Here is a 21,961-nt window from a genome sequence, read left to right on the forward strand (position 1 = left end):
TCAGTCATGCGGCCGCGTCGCTGCTGGTTCGTGCTTGGCACACGATCACGTCATCCATGCGATCGCGTGGATACCAGTTTACTTAAAGCTCCGTTTTGCTTTCTCCTTCTATTTTAGTATGTTTCCTTTTTCATCCTTTAAGTCATTCTGCCTTAGAAAATATGAAACTACTCAACACACTAAATAGGTAGGTGAAGAGTTGAATAAATCACTCAAATTAGGTGAAGAGTTGAATAAATCATGAAATAAGTAGGTGAAGAGTTGAATAAATCACTCAAATTAGGCACAAAAGAACTCATGAAATATGGGTTTATCAACCTCCCCACACTTAAACACTAGCATGTCCTCATGCTAAATCCAAGGTAAATAATTAAGGTTAAAGTGATGGAATGTTATGAAATGCAACCTATGCTAAATGCATCTACCTAATGAGTCATGCAATTCTAATTCATCCACTCATATATAAAGCCTACATGTAGTCAAATTATTTCACATTCTCAAGGAGAGATATATACATATATAGAGTGAACCCTTAAATAATAAAGCAAATTAGCAAATGAGATGGGAAAGAAAACATTGTACAAACTTGCAAAACAATTAGTAAATTTGAGCACAGATATATGTTGATGAGTTATTGAACCCTCACTGGATTTTGTGTTTAATCTCTAGTCACTCAGTGTTTATTGGGTTTATTCACTCAGTTTCTCTTTTTATTCTTAATTTCTATAGCTTTGTTCTTCATCTAACCAATCAACAATTATAGAATATAGTCATACCAAAAAGTCATGAGGTCTTAATTGAAGTTGTAATGTGATCAAGGTAAAGGTAAGGATTTATGTATAGGGTCAAGTGAGCTAATAAGTGAATCCTTAATTAGACTAAGATCTCACCTAACATACATATTTAGTAAAATAAAATTTCTTTACCTATTTTCCCATATTTCCCACTTATTGTTACATGCTCATGTCTCACTTTTTGCTTTTTTCTATTCCATGTGCATTGCTTTTATTTTGCATTGGGGAATTTCTTTTGTATCCCCTTTTATTAAATGCTGAAAAATAACTCTTTTTTTTTAATACACATGGTAATTGAATCACTTAGATTTTCTCATGAGCATGCTTCCCAAATTTTATTTTATTCCTTTTAACTTTTTTACCTTTTGTTTCTATCATCCATGTTCCCAAAAGGTTTCCCACATTCTACTCTATTTATAATTTTCTATCTTAAGCTAACCAAGGATTCATTTGGGATTTTCTTTTGTTTTTCTGCTTAAGGCTAGTAATTTTGCTAAAATAGAATAAAGGGGTTTTAAAAGGCTCAAGGGGGCTAGCAAGGGTGATGTAAAAGGTAGGCTAATTTGAGGTAAGTGAGCTAAAATCAAATGATGGCCTCAATCATTCTCTTGGTATGTATCTATTTTATATTCTATAATTGGACATATAGATTAAAGCAAAGGAAAGAACATCAGAATAAAAAGAAGTGGAATACACAGAAATGAAATTATGGTTTGAATGAAACCATACATTTAAGCTCAAGACTCACAGGCTGTGTGTTCTCTAACTCAAACATCATATATCATTTATATATTGTATGCAGGTTTAGTTAAAAATTCCCATTATTCTCTTGAAAAAAATTATTTAGGGTAGCTTTTAAAGTTTTAATGTTCCTCCTTGATGAAATGTTGTCAACTAACATGTAATGCTATATATACAAGGTGTGGGTTGTTTTGATTCTGTTAAAGTTTCTAGTTTACTTCCTTTTTATATTTTTCTATTTAAACTATACTATCTTATGCTAAAAAGGGTAAACTATACTAATTAATCCACTAATAATTCAGAATTGCAAACTAAACTAAATAACTAAAATGAACTAAATAACTAAAATATGAACAAAAAATGCAACATGCAGAAAATAGAGTAAAATACATAAGTAGCAATGTATAAGTACTCAGAAAATAACAATAAAAGAAAAAGAGAAAAATACAGAAACATATCCAAAATAAAAGAAAAAGTATGTAGTAGTTCACCAAAATAAATGCCAGAGATGGCGACCTCCCCACACTTAAAAGGAAGCATCGTCCCCGATGCTCAATCAAGCCGGGTGTGAAGGAGTGTCATCACTGGTAGGGATGGTAGCTGGGGTCTCTGTGGCGGTGGTGGGCTGAGAGTCTGGCTACTGTAGAGGGGGTCTGACTGGATCGGGATCTCCGGATCTGCAGCCTCAAGCTAATGTGGGGCCTCCTGCTGTGGTGTAGCGTGCTCTGTGCCTGCCTGCTGATGAGTCTCCGCCTGGGAATGAGGCTCCTCTTCGTGCTCATCCTCCTCCTCCTCTGATGGCTCTGATGGTGTGTCAGGCTCGGAGGGGATGTCGGCGCCCTGTGTGATCATCAACTTCAGATGGGAATAGTGTCGCCTGCTGCGGCGCTCCAATCTCTCATACCGGCGCCTGTTACGGTGCTCCATCTGATCAAGCTGGCGGAATAAACGGTGCACGAGGCGATAAATCGGCTCAGAGGCGGGTGGAGGTGCAGTGGTGGCAGCAGGGGCAGCTGGGGCAGCTGTGGATGAAGAGGGTCTAGCAGACGGAGGGGCTGTCTCATCAGTAGTAGTGACAGGTGGTGGTCTGTAGCCCAAAGCAAGGAAGTTCCTGCTGTGAGGGATGATCTTCCTGCAGTCCGCTGCTGGTGGTCGCTCATCGGCATCCTCCTAAGGCACATCAGCCTGACGGCTTAGCCGTGTTACCAGGTAAGGAAAGGGGAGGGTGCCTCGGATTATAATAATCAATTCAAATTATAATAATCAATTCAAATGTTGGAATAAATAAATAGAAGTAAAACTAAAATAAAAGAACATTAAAACCTGGATCCAGAGTTACTCCCAAAACAAGAAGAAGTCCTAAATCCTAAGAGAGAGAGAGAATCTCTCTCTAAACTAAATCTAAATCATGAAAACTAGAAATTGGCGAGCTCCCCTTGAATGGAAGCATTCCCACACTTTATAACCTTTGGTCTATGCTGTCTGTACTTGGATCTGGGCCAAAAAGGGCTTCAGAATTCGCTGGGGGCGTATTCTGTAATTTCTGGTGCGCGGCCTCTGTCACGCGTCCGCGTGGGTCACGCGGTCGCGTCATTCAGAGCTTTTCCTTGCCACGCGGTCGCGTCAGTCATGCGACCGCGTCATGTGCATTCTGCCTAAGGCGTGCGGTCGCGTCAGTCATGCGGCCGCGTCGCTGCTGGTTCGTGCTTGGCACGCGATCGCGTCATCCATGCGATCGCGTGGATACCAGTTTCCTTAAAGCTCTGTTTTGCTTTCTCCTTCCATTTTAGTATGTTTTCTTTTTCATCCTTTAAGTCATTCTGCCTTAGAAAATCTGAAACTACTCAACACACTAATCACGGCATCGAATGGAAATAAAGGTAATTAAAATAATAAATTTTTAAAGGTTAGGAAACATGTTTTTCACAATATGACATAATAAGGAAGGGAAAGTAAAACCATGCAATTAATGTGAATAAGTAGGTGAAGAGTTGAATAAATCACTCAAATTAGGCACAAAAGAACTCATGAAATATGGGTTTATCAAGGCATTAATGCCATCACCCTGAGGTCCAGAAACACACTGCAGGAGAGGAATCAGGAGGAACCAAGCTCACCAGAATACACCTCAGCTGAAGAGGTGGTAGAAATCGAAGATGTTGAAGAGGAAGAGGATATACAGGACATAGCTAAAGAAGAAACAGCTCAACCACAGAAGGAAGCACTAAAAGGCGTAGACACCACAGAAAACACTACTCCTATTCCATTTCCACAACTTGCAAGGAAGCCCAGGAAGCAGTTGGAACCCGATCCTAAAATGGTAGAGATATTCAAAAAGGTTGAGGTAAATGTTCCCCTTTTTGATGTTATTCAGTAGGTACCTAAATATGCAAAGTTTCTAAAAGACTTATGTATCCATAAAGACAAAATTAATGAATTAGAAACTATTCCTTTAGGTAGTTCTATATCTGCTTTAATAGGAGGATTACCTGAAAAATGTAGTGATCCAGGTCCTTGCATAGTTAGTTGTACTATTGGTGGTGTAGTAATTTATGATTGCATGTGCGATTTAGGAGCATGTGTCAGTATAATGCCTTTGTCTATATATGATGTTTTGAGGCTCCCTCCCTTAAAAAGGTCGGCAGCTCGTTTTGTGTTAGCAGATAAAAGCATTATTATAGTGGCTGAAGCTGCTGAAGATGTTTTGGTGAACATTAAAGGGCTCACATTCCCCACTGATTTTTATATCTTGGAGATGCCCCATAATGATTCAGATAAGCCATCATCAATCCTACTTGGAAGACCATTCCTGAAGACATCAAAATTCAAATTGGACGCTTTTTCAGGAACATACTCCTTTGAAATAGATGGCCGCATAGTAATCTTCAATCTGAATGGAGTCATTGGCAACCCCCCAGAAGATCGTTCTATCTTCCAGTGTGATGTCATAGACGAAAGTGTGGTTGAAGTTCAAAAGGAAGAGTTTGAAGAGAGGCACAATGGACAAGGTCTAAGTGTGGGGACCCTCTTAACTGACAATGGGGGCACTTCGCCATTTTCACAAGCCCCAGATAATCCAGAGCCTGCCCATGATCAAAAGTTAGAATTGAAACCTCTCCCTCCACATCTCAAATACGCTTATCTTGAGGATGAGCAGAAGCTTCCAGTTATTATTGCAAGGGAACTGACTTTCCAACAAGAAGAGCAGTTACTTGATGTACTGAGGAAGCATAAGAAGGCCATTGGGTGGAGTTTGGCAGACATAGTGGGAATCAACCCTCAAGTATGCGAGCACAGAATATTTTTAGAAGAGGGAGCAAGACCTGTCCATCAACCCCAAAGAAGATTGAATCCCACAATCTTGGAAGTTGTCAAAAAGGAAGTGACCAGACTATTAGAAGCAGGTATCATATATCCCATTTCAGACAGTGAATGGGTAAGCCCAGTACAAGTGGTGCCCATGAAATCTGGAGTCACTACAGTGAAGAGTGAGCACGGAGAGCTCATAGCAACTAGAGTTCAGAATGCTTGGAGAGTCTGCATTGATTACAGGCGTCTCAACCAAGCTACCCATAAGGATCACTACCCACTTCCATTCATTGATCAAATGTTGGATCGCCTGTCAGGTAAATCACCTTATTGCTTTTTAGATGGTTACACAGGTTATTTCCAAATTCATATAACTCCTGAGGATCAGGAAAAGACTACTTTTACATGTCCTTTTGGGACTTATGCTTATAAGAGAATGCCCTTTGGCTTGTGCAATGCACCAGCTACTTTCTAAAGGTGCATGATGAGTCTTTTCTTTGACCTTATTGAGGACTGTATGGAAGTTTTTATGGACGATTTTAGCGTTTATGGTGATTCTTTTAGCCTTAGCTTAGAGGGATTATCTAGAGTATTAGATAGATGTGTTAATACAAATCTTGTATTGAATTTCGAAAAATGCCACTTTATGGTAAAACAAGGGATTGTATTAGGACATGTGGTATCTAATAATGGCATTTCTGTAGACCCAGCAAAGGTAAATGTTATTTCTAGTTTGCCTTACCCCTCTTCTCTGAGGGAAGTCCGTTCGTTCCTTGGCCATGTAGGTTTTTACAGGAGATTTATTAAGGACTTCAGTAAGGTAGCACTTCCCTTATCCAGATTACTGCAGAAGGATATCGAGTTCGAGTTTAGTGAGGATTGCAGACAAGCGTTTGATAAATTGAAGACTGCTCTAACTCAAGCTCCAATTGTGAGAGGACCAGACTGGAGCCAGCCGTTTGAAATCATGTGCGATGCTTCCAACCATGCAGTAGGAGCAGCGCTGGCTCAGCGTGAAGGTAAGGATCCTTTTGTTATGCCTATGCATCTAAGACTTTAGACACTGCCCAGTCCAATTATACTACTACTGAGAAAGAGCTTCTTGCTATTGTTTTTGCTCTGGATAAATTCCGGGCTTATTTACTTGGTACTAGAGTAGTAGTGTATTCGGACCATGCAGCTCTAAAGTATCTATTAGCTAAAAAGGAATCCAAACCAAGACTTATACGTTGGATACTGCTGTTACAAGAATTTGATTTAGAAATAAAGGATAGGAGTGGTAATCAGAATTTAGTAGCAGACCACTTGAGTCGCCTTGAACATATTAAGGATGATTCTACTCCTATAGATGATAATTTTCCTTTTGACAACCTGCAAGCAGTATCTGAGGTAGTCCCTTGGTATGCACCTGTCGCTAATTATTTAGTTAGCCACACATTTCCTCCACATTTTTCTAAACATCAAAGAGACAAGCTGAAAAGCGAGTCTAAATATTATATATGGGATGACCCATATTTATGGAGATGTGGCGCTGACCAGATAATTAGACGTTGTGTGCCTCAATCAGAATTCCAGTCCATTTTAGAGGCCTGTCACTCATCTGAGAGTGGAGGACATTTTGGCCCTCAACGAACAGCTAGAAAGATCTTAGACTGCGGATTCTGGTGGCCTACTTTTTTAGAGACGCTGCTGAGTTTTGTAAATCTTGCCCCCCATGCCAGAAATTTGGTAATATGTAACGCCTTAACTTTCAGCACGTCATGATCGTACCAAAAGCAAGACGTTATATTACTTAATACCATGAGGTATGCAATGGTAGACTAACAGCATTAATCATCAGACAGTCATGCATATCAAATCTAAATTCTTGTTATCAGAACAAGTCACTAAGTATGACAGACACTCAGAGTATGCAATGAAGCATAGTCAGTCCAATCCCAAAGCTCTAATGGGAACGAACTGCTCTGATACCATAATGTAACATGTTGCTTTTGGTACGATCATGACGTGCTAAAAGTTAAGGCGTTACATAATATATCCAGGAGGGATGAGATGCCTCAACAATATATGCTCTTCTGTGAAATTTTTGATGTTTGGGGCATTGACTTCATGGGTCCATTTCCAAATTCTAATGGATATTTTTATATATTGTTAGCTGTGGATTATGTTTCCAAATGGGTGGAAGCAATTCCTACCCGCACTGATGATGCTAACACTGTTGTTTCCTTTGTGAGAAACCACATTATATGTCGCTTTGGATCACCACGAGCGATAGTGAGCGATCAAGGCACCCATTTTTGTAACAGGAGACTAACAGGATTGATGAAGAAGCATGGGATAATCCATAAAGTTGCAATAGCTTACCATCCCCAAACTAATGGGCAAGCCGAGGTGTCAAACAGAGAAATTAAGTGTATCTTGCAAAAGATAGTAAAGCCTCATAGAAAAGACTGGAGCACCAGGCTACAAGATGCACTGTGGGCATATAGAACAGCATACAAGACACCCATTGGGATGAGCCCCTTCCGCTTGGTTTACGAAAAAGCTTGTCATCTCCCAGTTGAAATAGAACACAGAGCCTTCTGGGCAGTTAAGGAGAGCAACATGGGAATTGAGAATGCCGGAGCTGAAAGGAAGTTGCAACTGCAGGAACTGGAGAACCTTCGCCTAGAAGCTTATGAGAACTCCAGAATATACAAGGAAAAGATGAAAGCTGTACATGATCAGCATATCAAGAAGAAAGAGTTCCAACCTAGAGATTTTGTTCTCCTTTACAAATCTCGCCTAAGGCTCATGCCAGGTAAATTGAGATCAAAATGGGAAGGTCCATACAGAGTAGAGAAGGCTGAACCGTACGGAGTTTATCACCTAAGCCATCCTTCAAGCTCTGAACTTATTAAAGTTAATGGACAACGCTTGAAGCTGTACCATGGTGAGAAGGTGCAGAAAAATAACGAGTTTGAGTTCTTCCGCTTGGAAGATCCCCAAATCGCAGCAGATTGAGCTAGTGGAGCGTCCAACTTACGAACGTTAAAGCAAAGTGCTTGGTGGGAGACAACCCACCGCGGTATGATCGTTCTTTTCTTCACTTTTAGTTTTCCTTCTTTAATAACTCTTCTCTTTATTAGTGCTTTCGTGCTCTTTCATTTACATGTCTTTATATTTCCTTAAAAAAAAAGAAGGGGTTTTTCGCCACGCGACGCGATCGCATCAGCGACGCGTCCGCGTCGCAAGGGCGGTGGAGAAAAAAATAAATGAACAGAGAGTTACGCTGGAGCGTGGCTGGAGGCGTGCCAAGGGCACATATCGACCCACGAGACCGCATCCCTGACGCGTCGCATGGGAATCATGGCCTCCCACGCGACCGCGTGCCCTGAGTTTTCGACGTAAAAGGGTGCACAGTAACATTCTGTGCGAGAGTGATGCTGGATTGGTGCTGGAAGCACAATCCTTGTCACGCGACCGCGTCGCCGACGCGGCTGCGTCACCCTTTTTATAACGCACACTCACGCGATCGCGTGACCCACGCGATCGCGTCACCCAATTTTGGCAATTAAAATAAAATTGAACAGAGAGTTGTGCTGGAGCGAGGCTGCACTCGCGCCAGCAGCGTAACATGGGTCACGCGACCGCGTGACCGACGCGATCGCGTCCCCTTACCTGACGCGCACCCACGCGAACGCGTGCCCCACGCGGCCGCGTCGCATGCGCCGCACAGCTCAACCTAAAATTGCCACATATCTTATCTTCTTCTCCCCCAAATCCTGATTTTTCTTTTCCCTCCTTATTTCTTCCCTCCCCCTTCCCCTTTCTATCTCACCTTTCACTCTCTATCTCTCTCACCACCATTAACAAGGTTTTACTTTCTTTTTCCTTCTTCTCTTTTCCATCATTCTTATTATATTATATATATTATTATTTTCTTTTTCTTCTTTTTTTTTCTTCTCATTTTTTCTATATATTCTTCTTCTTCTTTCCCTTTTTACATGGTGCTAGAAATTTATTCAAGTCTTTATTCCTCATTATATGCTTGCGAATTTTTGCAAATTGTTTGACAATTATTAATTTTTAAGAGATTGCTTGCATGTTCACCTTCATACCTTCTATATCTTATTTTCCATGCATGTCATGTGTTTGTGAAAAGGCCCATATAGCATTATGCACTTTTCTACATTACTTACTCTACTATTCAATGCTTGCTTTTCACAAAATTCTCTTCCCTATTTTTTCATTGAATTTAATTGACAATACAAACATTTTGGCTTGTTACAATTGATGCTTGGTCTATGCTACTCATGCCCTTTTCCGGCATGCCAATAAACGCCTTGCATTCACTTGTCTTTGTATGCACTAGCTATTTTCCACTGTTGGCTTTTCATATGCACTAGAGAGCATGTGTTAATGTCATCTACATTTTGCTGTGCATCATTCACCCTCTTTTCCGTTTCCTTCCTTGCTGTATATCTCTTTAAATTTAATTTTCTTTCTCTTCCCTTCTTTCAGGATGGCCACCAAGAAAGGAAAGGAGAAAGCAACTTCCAAACCACCAGCAAGAAGAGGAACTAAAAGAGCATTAGTGGCAGAGCCTTCTTCAACTGCATTCAAGCCCTCAACAAAACGAGTTAAGAGGATAATAAAGGTTGATGAAAAGGAGAAAGCCTTTCCAGCAAAGGACGCTGCGCGATTTTCCAATCACTACTGTGAGCAGATGTTCCCTATCCTAGCAGAACGGAACTATAACAATGAATACCTTCTTATTCTCCCGTCCAATATTGCCACCTTTGTTGAGCCGCAAATTGAGCGAAGACAATGGGGTTTCCTACGGAGACAGCCAAGGCAGGACAATCTTTCTTGGGTAGTTGAGTTCTACTCCAACTTCTACATGCTGACCCTGCAGTCTGTTTATGTCCAGCAGAAGCAAGTCCCCATCACAGAAGAGGTCATTCAGCAAGCTCTGAGTCTTCCCCCTATTCCAGCAGGAATGGACGCTTTTCAAGAAGCCGCCCTTCAGTGCCAGAGATACCAATTTGACTGGGACTCCGTTCTCGGAATCATCGCGGCACCTGGCAGCCGTTGGATCTACGGATACCACCGTACCCGCCCTAAGAGAATCTTGGCTTCAGCACTTACCTTGGAGGTTCGCGTATGGGCATAGATCATGTCCCATTACGTCTTTCTGAGCACTCATGAGTCCTCCTTCACTGCGGACATGGCTGTTCTACTATGGTGCATCCTTATAGACCAGCCTCTGAATCTCTCAAGACATATCCGGAATGCTATGGAACACGTACAAATTGCGGGCAACTTACCTTTCTCCGCCTTGGTCTCAGATCTTGTCTCAGCAGCCAGAGTCTCCTACAGAGCTGGGGACACCAAAGCCGTGCTTCCACGGGATGATCAGTATGTCCCTAACGGGAAATACCTCAGACTCTCAGCAGCCACTACAAGCCTTCCTACTGCCCCAGTTGAAGATAATCCTTCTTCAACACCACAAGCATCTACAACTGAGAAATTGCTCCAGCAGATAATCAAACGGTTGGATCGGCAAGAACAGAAAGCAAAGATGAGAGAGCGCCGTAACGAGCGCCGATTCAAACACCTCAAGGAGCTACTCAAGGGACACTTCAGAGACTCAGATACCCCAGATTCCACTTCCTTTACTAGCACAGGGAGCCATGACGGTCCCGATGATGGAGATACTGCTACCAGCCCACCCCTGTTCCTGACAGATGGCACCGAGGACGGTGCAAAGCCTTAAGTGTGGGGAGGTCGGTCAGTACCTGACTTCCAGAGGTAATTTCTCTTAGCTAGCACCAATAATTAGGATATTTTAGTTAGATTTTCTTTCCTTTATAGAATAGAATAAATTGCGTAGGTTAGGATAGTTGCGTGCATGTTCTACTTGATTGAAAAGACAATAAGTTTCTTTTAAAAATCTATCTTTGGAACAAAATTTCACTAATTTTTCAAAAGTTTTTATGAAAAAATTGCTTGAGTTGTATTTGGAACATGATATTTGAGTTAAAGAACACACAACCTGTGAAAGATTTGAGCCTTTATGTATGGTTACATTATTTAACCATAATTATTTCATTCTTGTGTGTTTACTTCTCTATGATTGTAATCTATATTTTGTTTTATCTTATATGTCCAATATTTATTATATTCACATGCTTGCACATGATTGAGGCCATTATTTGTTATTAACTCACTTATCCCAAATAAGCCTACCTTTTACATCACCTTTGTTAGCCCTTGAACTTTTAACCCCCTCTTGTTCTATAACCACATTACTAGCCTTAAGCAGAAAAATAAATTAAAAATCCCAAGTGAATCTTTGGTTAGCTTAAGATAGAAATTGTGTATCAACTAAAGTGTGGGAACATTGGGTAATAAGGGAATGTATTTAATTTATTTGAATATTGGGAATTTGGGAACCTACTCATGAAAAGAAAAACCAAATTAGAAAATAATGAAGAATCTATGTGCATTGATACGTTATGTTTGCTTTTATAAAAAAAAATTTATATATATATATATATATATATATATATAAAATAAATAAGGGGACAAAAAAAATTACCCCAATGTTAATGTTAATCAATGCACATGTGATAAATTAAAAAGAAAATTTTGGTACATGAGTATGGGAATCATACAAAAGTGGGAATTATGGGTAGCTAGGTATGATTTTAAACTTGTATAAAGTATGTATATGTTAGGTGAGATCTTAGACTAATCAAAGATTCACTTTGTTAGCTCACTTAGCCTTATATATATACATCCTTACCTTTACCTTAGCCCCATTACAACCTTGAAAAGAGCTCATGATGTTTGCATTGGTATATTAACTGTTGTTGATTGGTTAGGAGAAAAACAAAAGTTAGAAAGCATGATTAGAGAAGGATAGAGTGATCACCCTATACACTAGAGATTAGAGCGTACATACATTATCAGTGAGGGTTCAATACTTGAATTTTCATGTTCCCTGCTTTCATGAGCTATCTTCTTGCACCTTTATCCATTTTATTGTGTAATGATAAAATTAGTGGAATTTAATTTGTAATTGTTTTGAAGAGCTTATTTACTTTTGATCAAGCGGACAAGAATCATATAGTTGCATTTATTTATATACATATAGGCTTGCATTGCATTTCATGAGTTTCTACATGTTCATGCTCATTTCCTTATCTCCTTCAATTAAGCATGAGGACATGCTAATGTTTAAGTGTGGGGAGGTTGATAAACCACTATTTTATGATTTATATTGTGTTTAATTGTGTGGTTTTATCATGATCCTTACCCACTTATTCATTAAATTAGCATGCATTTAAATTTCCTTCCTGAATTTATTACATGTTTGAAAACTGCTTCCTAGAGACTTTAATTATTTATTTTTAATTCTCCTTTATTCCATTCGATGCCTTGATTTGTGTGTTGAGTGTTTCAGACTTTACAGGGCATAAATGAGTTGGAGATTGGAAAGGAAGCTAGCAAAAATAGAAGGAACACAAGAATTTGAGGAGATAACCAGTGAGAAGTGACGCGGTCGCATGGCTCACGTGACCGCGCGAAGGAGAGCAAATCGCAGTAACCCGGCCACATGGCTCACACGGCCACGCGGATTGGAAAAGCTCAGGCGACGCGGTAGCGTGGATGACGCGAACGCGTTGCAAGGAAAAGCGCAAATGACGCGTCCGCATGGATGACGCGATCGCGTGACATGTGCGATCTGCATAATCTGCAGAATTCGTTGGGGGCGGTTTTGGACTTTAATTCGACCCAATTTTCGGCCCGGAACAGCAGACTAGAGCTAGAGAATATGCAGAAACAAAAGAACACATTCATTCAGAGACAGTGGGAGATCCAGTTTTACTCTCTTAGGTTTTTCTCTCTAGGTTTTTAGAATTTTAATTTTCAATTGGTCTTAGCATTGGAACATTGAGAAGAGTTATTTCCTCATCAAGAATTCGTCATTCTAGTTCGTTTTCTCAACTTGGTTTTATTCTTCCATGTTCTTTGTTTTGTTCAATTTTGTCATTCAGATACTTTTATGATTATTTAATGCAAGGATTATTTCTTTTTAATTCAATTTCAATTCCAATAATTATGTATTCTTTTAATTCCCTTTCATGTGTTATGGATTTATTATTTATGATGAGTGAGTAGTTTCTTTACTTGATGGGGAGTTGATTAAAATGAACTCTTGAGTTGGAAGGATTGAAGGAAAAATTTGTAATTGGGTTAAATGTTGGATTGCTATCCTGTCACCAACGCCAATCCCTTTGAACTAAGTGGGTTGCAACTTGTGAACAGATCCGGCATTCCAACTTGTTTGACTTTTCCTTACCTAGTAAAGGATAACCAAACAGAACAACCATTAATTATAAATTAATCTTACAATCATTCCATCAATAGTAGAAATTCCAACCAATCAACTCCCAGTCAAGGCTTTTATTCATATTAATTGAATTTCCTCAATTTAAATTCCAATTTACCTAACTCAACTTCTTTGAACATCTGATTAATAAGATAGCACACTTTTCTGCAACTCGTTGGGAGACGACCTGGGACTTAACACTCCCAGTAATTTTTAATTTAACTCTCTGTGACATAATTTTAAATTGATAGGCAGATTTTCGGTGAGTTAAGAACTATACTTGCAACGTAACCATTTTAATAATTTTTAATTCACTAGCTTCTGCGTCTCATCAAGTAGCTGTGTTCAAGAATCAACATACTGAACTAGGAGAATCAATAACACTATCTGAATTCCGAGTTCCTATAGACGCTAATCATTCTGAACTTCAAAGGATAAAGTGAGATGCCGAAACTGTTCAGAAGCAAAAAGCTAATAAGCCCCGCTCATCTAATTAAGACTGATCTTCATAGATGTTTTTGGAATTCATTGCATATTCTATTCTTTTTATCCTATTTAATTTTCAGTTGCTTGGGGACAAGCAACAATTTAAGTTTGGTGTTGTGATGAGCGGATAATTTATACGCTTTTTGGCATTGTTTTTAGTATGTTTTTAGTATATTTTAGTTAGTTTTTATTATATTTTTATTAGTTTTTAAATAAAAATCACATTTCTGGACTTTACTATGAGTTTGTGTATTTTTTTGTGATTTCAGGTATTTTCTGGCTAAAATTGAGGGACCTGAGCAAAAATCTGATTCAGAGGCTGAAAAAGGACTGTAGATGCTATTGGATTCTGACCTCCCTGCACTCAAAGTAGATTTTCTGGAGCTACAGAAGCCCAATTGGCGCGCTCTCAATTGCATTGGAAAGTAGACATCATGGGCTTTCCAGGAATATATAATACTCTATACTTTGCCCAAGATTTGATGGCCCAAACCGGCATTCCAAGTCAGCATAGAAATTCTAGCGTCAAAACGCCAGAACTGGTATAAAAGCTGGAGTTAAATGCCCAAACTGGCACAAAAGCTGGTGTTTAACTCCAAGAAAAGCCCCTACACGTGAAAGCTTAAATAATCAGCCCAAGCACACACCAAGTGGGCCCGGAAGTGGATTTCTGCATTATTTATTCATTTCTGTAAATCCTAGGTTACTAGTTCTCTATAAATAGGACCTTTTGCTATTATATTTACAGACTTTTACACACTTTTCATATTTGGAACTTATATGTTCACGTTTGAGGCTGGCCTCACGGCCATGCCTAGACCCTTTTGTTCTTATGTATTTTCAACGGTGGAGTTTCTACACACTATAGATTAAGGTGTGGAGCTCTGTTGTTCTTCATGAATTAATACAATTACTATTGTTTTTCTATTCAATACACGCCTACTTCTTCTCTAAGATATACACTCATTCTTCAACTTGATGAATGTGATGATCCGTGACACTCATTACCATTCTCACCTATGAACGCGTGCCTGACAATCACTTCCGTTCTACATGCAACCAAGCTTGAATGTGTATCTCTTGGGTTTCTAATCTAAGATTAGAACCTTCGTGGTATAGGCTAGAAGCAATTGGCGGCCATTCCTGAGATCCGGAAAGTCTAAACCTTGTCTGTGGTATTCCGAGTAGGATCTAAGAAGGGATGACTGTGACGAGCTTCAAACTCGCGAGTGTTGGGCGTGTGACAGACGCAAAAGGATCAATGGATCTTATTCCAACATGATCGAGAACCGATAGATGATTAGTCGTGCGGTGACAGCGCATTTGGAACATTTTCACTGAGAGGACGGGAAGTAGCCATTGACAACGGTGATGCCCAACATAAAGCTTGCCATGGAAAGAAGTATGAATGATTGGAAGAAGGCAATAGGAAAGCAGAGGTTCAGAAGGAACAAAGCATCTTCATACGCTTATCTGAAATTCCTACCAATGAATTACATAAGTATCTCTATCTTTATTTTATGTTTTATTAATCTTTTAATTATCAATTCTCCATAACCATTTGAATCTGCCTGACTGAGATTTACAAGATGACCATAGCTTGCTTCAAGCTGACAGTCTCCATGGGATCGACCCTTACTCACGTAAGGTTTATTACTTGGACGACCTAGTGCACTTGCTGGTTAGTTGTACGGAGTTGTGATAAAGAGTTGAGATTACAATTGTGCGTACCAAGTTGTTGGCGCCATTGATGATCACAATTTTGTGCACCAATAACTAAGACAAAGCAATCAAGATTTTTGGGTTTCAAATATGAATGATAAAAGCAACTCTTGGCTAAGCATGGGAATTGAGATCGTCATCCTTGTCTCCATATCAAACATTGACAATTATGAGATACCAACCCACTAAGTCTACTTCTCAAAAGCCTTAAGTATGTATTGTCTACTCCTAGGCTTGAAGTACATTAAATAGGTTTGATCACATCAACCCACAAGTCCCAACCTATCTACTAATTAGATTAGTAGTGGGTTAGTGTCAATGGGTATCAAATTGATCACCTAGGGTCCTCAAATCACCAATTCAATGAGACCCAATGACTCAAGGTCACTCAATTCTCTTAGCTTATGCCAAGAGTAAAGAAAACTATTCCATAATCAAAGGAAACATTTCATCAAACACATGGTAAGCATCAACAAAAGACATATTCAAATTGCAATTAAATTGGAACTAACAAGTACCCACTAACAATTATCAACATACAATCACTCAAACAACATAATCAATCATAAAAATCATCAATGTAACATTGGCAATGCAAGATTCACAACATTCATGAAATGGGTATAAAATGACAATTGACAAGAAATCATAAAACTAACCCAAAATCTAAGCAAAATTATACTAAGGAATTCAAATTAAGCAATTAAAACTAGTAATTAACAAGATCCAGTTCAAAATTCAACAAGGGAAGATCAAATTAAAGCTAGATCTAGAGAGGAACAAGGATTTCTCTCTCTAGAAGAACAAAGAACTAAAACTAGCTAAAAAATTATGTCTAAGTGTAAAATGATTGATCCCCCCTTCCCCTAGTATCCTTGGGTCTTTTCCATGCAGAAATAGCTTGAATTTGGGCCTGATGAGCCTCAGAAATCGCCAGGCACGATTTCCTTTAATGAGGTCACGTGCAGCTTTCCGCGCGTGCGCGTTGGTGGGATTTCTCTGATCCGCGCGGATGCGTCCATCCTTGCGCGCCGCTTCCAGCTATCCGCATCCATGCGTGCGCGTGAAGTGCGCATGCGCGCCCATGATGAAGTTCCCAAAATCCAAATCTTCATGTTCCTTCCTCTTGTGCATGCTTTCTTTCTCTCTTCTAGGCCATCCTTGCCCTATAAATTCTGAAATCACTCAACAAACACGTCATGACATCGAATGGTAATAGAAGAGGATCAAAATATAGCAATTTGAAGGAAAAAGAAGCATGTTTTTCATCATGAAGCAATATTAGGAAGAGAACACAAAACCATGCATTTCTTGTGAATAAGTGTGAGAAATATTGACAAAAATCTCCAAATTCTACACAATATAAACCACAAAATTGGGGTTTATCAAAACACCATTAACAAAATTTTGGAACGGGCACGAATAATATCTGATGATAATTGTTTGTGTATCGAGCAGAAATAAGTAGTAATTGTCTCGACCTTTACTCGTCTCATACCTGTCCTAAACATATGCAACTAAATGTTTGAAATAAATTAACGAATTTGTTGAATTTAGTTTAATGAAATTGTTCTCGTTGAGTTTGGCAGGTGTCTAGCTCGTCCGTCGATGAATGTCTTCAAGCTTCTCGTCGGGATGAGTTATACGTCGGCAATAAGAGAACAAGGGGTGGGTACCTGCAAAAGATACTCCGACGCCCAAGTCAGTAAGTGTTTAAGAGGTATAAGAATAATTCTATGAATATAGAATGTAAGACATGAAATAGAAGTTATCATGTATTGTATATTATAATAATTTTATGAATATAGAATGTATATAGAATATATCTAGAATCTGTCTTGTGTATATAGAAATTAGTGCCTTTTATAGGCATAGAGTTGATGAATAGAGTCAATAGTATGACCGTTGATCATTAAGTCGGTAATGAAGATGTCGGTTACAGAATGAATGATAATTAAGGCTAAGTTATAACTCATAATGCACAATAAAGATCGAGTTATAAGGTGACAGATCAGAAATCAAACTTCTTTAAGATTTGTTAGAATTTATAGTGTGATGATTTTAATTATATTTGCAACTCATATTTTTTTTTTCAAAGGTAAAGTAGCTATATTCATTTCTGAGTAAAACAAGAGAATATAAGTGTCTAAATAAGACAAAGAAAGTGAATATGGAGAACTTCCACTATTCATGCTAGCTTAAAAATATTTTCTCGTTTTGCATTGTCTTTTGTCTTGCTCTTCTATGTCTATGATGATGTTAAAGATGTTGTCAAAAATATTTTTTTTTTTAATATGCATATCATGTAAATTGTGTCATATCAAATTTATTGATCAATAAGACAACTTTTAAAATATATCTTTTTTTCATCCAATTATTAATTGTATGAAAGTTTTCTTTTTTTTTTTTCCTCTCGAATTAGCTTCAAATTTTGTTTCTTCAAATTTGTCCAACTTGTTTAAGACTTTAACTCCACTCATTCATTTTGGTGGAAATGAGTTTTCTACTATTAATATTTTAAGTGAGTATCGATCACAACGAAATGTGTGACCAATAAGTAAATACTATCAATGGTAATCAAATTCAAACCTACTGGTTAATATCGCATTGTAATTGAAACTATTTAGTGTTCTTCATGCAAATTTGATAGGTAAGTTCACTATGAGTGCTCCAAGCAGTCAACATCTCATAAGCCAAACAATTACTTATTGTCCACAATAATGTTGCCTTTATGTTAAATTTTGCCTTCAAGTATTAAGACCATTGTCTCATAGAACCTTTAACACATCAACTAGTGGTCTATATGATAAACATCTAGTTTTCTTCTTAAAAATTTTGGTCCAAGAATCACAAAACAAAGGAATGTGTACTCTCTTCTCATGCACATACTTGGAAGAAGATTATAAAGTGTGATAAATACATGTCAACATGAATATAGATTCTCGAGCGAGAAAATGGATTAAAATTATCATTGGTATCAAATTGTTTTCAAACAATAACATTAGTCCGATGTGGGATTACCGATTCATCTTGCTATTCTCCACCCACGTGCCACTTCATATATTCTGCAGTAATCTTAGATATAAATAGACATTGATACCTTGGACTAATAGAAAAATATCTCAATATTTAGTATGAAAAAATTTCTACTGCTACTAACTAAATTCCCTTCCTTTGGCTTGAATCACAGCCAGGGGCAAAACTAAATGATATTTAAGGGGGTTTGTTAAATTCTTTTGAATTTTTTATTTTAAAAGAATTAATTAAAAAAATTGTTATACGTAAAAATAGAAAAATAACATCATATGTACCTTAAAAGTTAGCCATTATATACGCGTGGATTTATGGTTAGCTTTTTATATTTTTTGTATTTTAATATATATTTTATATAAATAGTTAATTTTTTTATGTATACTTTTTGCATGATTTATACAAAATAATTCACAATTAAGACTTTGTAAGAAATCGATAAAAACATAGATTAACACTATAAACTAGATAAATAAATAAAATAATTAAAAAAAATCAAAATATATAAATAAATTTGTAAAAATAAATTAAAAACTATAATTTATAAATGAAAAATATTAAAACCTGTAGCTGTATTTTAATTTCACAAATTGAATATATTTTGATGTACAAATAGTATTTCTCATAAAAAAAATATTAAGAGTAGAAGATAGAATAGACTACTCAAAAAGATAGCTTCAATCTTAAAAAATGAAAAAAATAAGAAAGTTTCCAAACTTCAATCTCTTTTTTTTTTTCCCAAAAGAGTTGAAAAAGAAAGTTTGAGTAAAACTATGGACGGCAATATCATGGGGGCCATTGTTTTTTAATGGGCCCCGTTGTTAAATTTTTTGTTCTTCACTAAAAAATTCTTTGGGAGTGGCCAATGCCTCCCTCCCATATTTCTACTGTGCTTCGCCCGTGATAGCGAGTTGCATAATTGTTTTTTTCACTTGTTTCGTTATAATATAATATAGGATGTGCACGGGTAGCGGGTATCCGATTATCTGTCTCAATCTGAACCGAACTAATTAAATTGGTTTTGAAATAATCGAGTTCAATTTAAACCAAATCGATGGCTTTTGTTAGTGATTGGTTCGGATATCGATTTTGGGGTGTAGAACCCGAACCAACTCGCGAACCCGATCATATATTAATTAAATAAAAAAATAAAAAATATATATATGTCTTTTTCATTAGACAATGATTATTCATTATTAATATGTTTGGATTTTAATGAGTTTAGTTTTTAATGTATTTGGTGTTTAACATGTTTGAATTATTTCTGTTGATATTACATGTTTATTATACTTGTTGAATTTTTAAGATAAAAATTTGGTTTTTTTTTATGAATTTCAAAATCATCGGGTACTCAATTACTCGAACCGAACCAATCCGTTCTTAATCGATTTGGTTTGGTTCGGGTACATATACAAAAAAATATAAACCCGAACCAAACCAAAAACAATTACATTTTAATCGGTTCAATTCTAATTTTACCATAAACCCAAACCAAATCGATCCGTGCTCACCCTTAATATAGCATGCAATGATTAGGATATGCATCAATTTTCTCATATCCAATCCCAAAGCTTGGATTATTATCTGTAGAATTTTTTGGCAAATTTTCTGATTCTAGAAGCATGCTCTTAATTATGGTGACCATTCAGTTATGACAACCCTCACTCAAGTTATGTTACAAATGACATTATTATATGCTTGGAGAAACCATTTCATAATAGTTCTTTAGCACTCTTTAGCAATTTGCAAAACTTCGAAGCTGATGAATTTGGGTCATCTTCTAATCCTTCTTCTATAATTAAGTTATCACCTGCAACATCAACAACCATGCCTATATATGAATTTGTATTACCTTCATGTTCTTGGATAACGTATCATTTTCTGCTCAACCCTTATTTTTTCACCAAGAGCAATCCAGTTTGTAAGGTCTTTCATAAACCCACGATTATGCAAGTCATTTTTACCTAAAATATTTCATCCTCATCATAAAAATTTAATTATTTGATTTTTTAAAGTACAAAATTATTTTTAATATTTTGTGATTAAAAATCATCAACATGTCCCCATTTGCTTAAATTGTTGAATTCTTATATTTGTTTTTGAATTATACTGATTTTAAACTTCAATTCAAATTAGTAGCAAATTTGTCAACGAAGATAATGACGAATTTATAACCCAATTGCATCATAGACTTTTAGAGAAAAAATTTTGATTTAAGTTATTTATGAGAATTTTGTAGTGACAAATTGTTATAATATTATGACTAATAATTTGTGAGAAATTGACACAAATTTCTTCAAAAATCTGTCGCTAATTGACAGAAATTTTCGAAAAAGAAGGAGACATGGCCGAAAATAATAACAATGCAAGGAAGATGCTTGGTGACTTTACTGCACCCAATTCCAACTTACATGGAAGAAGCATCTCAATCCCTGCCATTGGAGCAAACAATTTTGAGCTGAAACCTCAACTAGTTTCTCTGATGCAACAGAATTGCAAATTTTATGGACTTCCATCCGAAGATCCCTTTCAGTTCTTAACTGAATTCTTGCAGATCTGTGATACTGTTAAGACCAATGGGGTTGATCCCGAGGTCTACAGGCTTATGCTTTTCCCATTTGCTGTAAGAGACAGAGCTAGAATATGGTTGGATTCTCAACCTAAGGATAGCCTGAACTCTTGGGATAAGCTGGTCACGGCTTTCTTAGCCAAGTTCTTTCCTCCTCAAAAGCTTAGCAAGCTTAGAGTGGATGTTCAAATCTTCAGACAAAAAGAAGGTGAATCCCTCTATGAAGCTTGGGAGAGATACAAGAAACTGACCAAAAAGTGTCCTTCTGACATGCTTTCAGAATGGACCATCCTAGATATATTCTATGATGGTCTGTCTGAATTATCTAAAATATCATTGGACTATTCTGCAGGTGGATCCATTCACCTAAAGAAAACGCCTGCAGAAGCTCAGGAACTCATTGACATGGTTGCAAATAACCAGTTCATGTACACTTCTGAAAGGAATCCTGTGAGTAATGGGACGCCTCAGAGGAAGGGAGTTCTTGAAATTGATATTCTGAATGCCATATTGGCTCAGAATAAAATATTGACTCAGCAAGTCAATATGATCTCTCAGAGTCTGAATGGATTGAAGGAATCATCCAACAGTACTAAAGAGGCATCTTCTGAAGAAGAATCTTATGATCCTGAGAACCCTGCAATAGCAGAGGTGAATTACATGGGTGAACTCTATGGAAACACCTATAATCCATCATAGAGAAATCATCCAAATTTCTCATGGAAGGATCAACAAAAGCCTCAACAAGGCTTTGATAATGGTGGAAGAAACAGGTTTAGCAATAGCAAACCTTTTCCATCATCCACTCAGCAACAGACAGAGAATTCTGAGCAGAACCCATCTAGCTTAGCAAATATAGTCTCTGATCTATCTAAGGCCAATGTGAGTTTCATGAATGAAACAAGGTCCTCCATTAGAAATTTGGAGGCA

The 21,961-nt window shown here is 37.5% G+C and overlaps 1 non-coding gene across 1 annotated transcript; it reads right to left on the bottom strand.

Annotated features, from left to right (window-relative positions):
- Positions 1-21,199: 21,199 nt before the first annotated feature.
- On the bottom strand, positions 21,200-21,307 carry LOC148551130 (small nucleolar RNA R71). The gene has a single exon (XR_015892921.1). It is a non-coding gene; the product is annotated as a small nucleolar RNA R71 (small nucleolar RNA).
- Between the last annotated feature and the right edge of the window lie 654 nt (positions 21,308-21,961).

This window comes from Arachis ipaensis, chromosome B7, assembly GCF_059453495.1.
Source record: "Arachis ipaensis isolate K30076 ecotype BB chromosome B7, ASM5945349v1, whole genome shotgun sequence".
Lineage (NCBI taxonomy): Eukaryota > Viridiplantae > Streptophyta > Magnoliopsida > Fabales > Fabaceae > Arachis > Arachis ipaensis.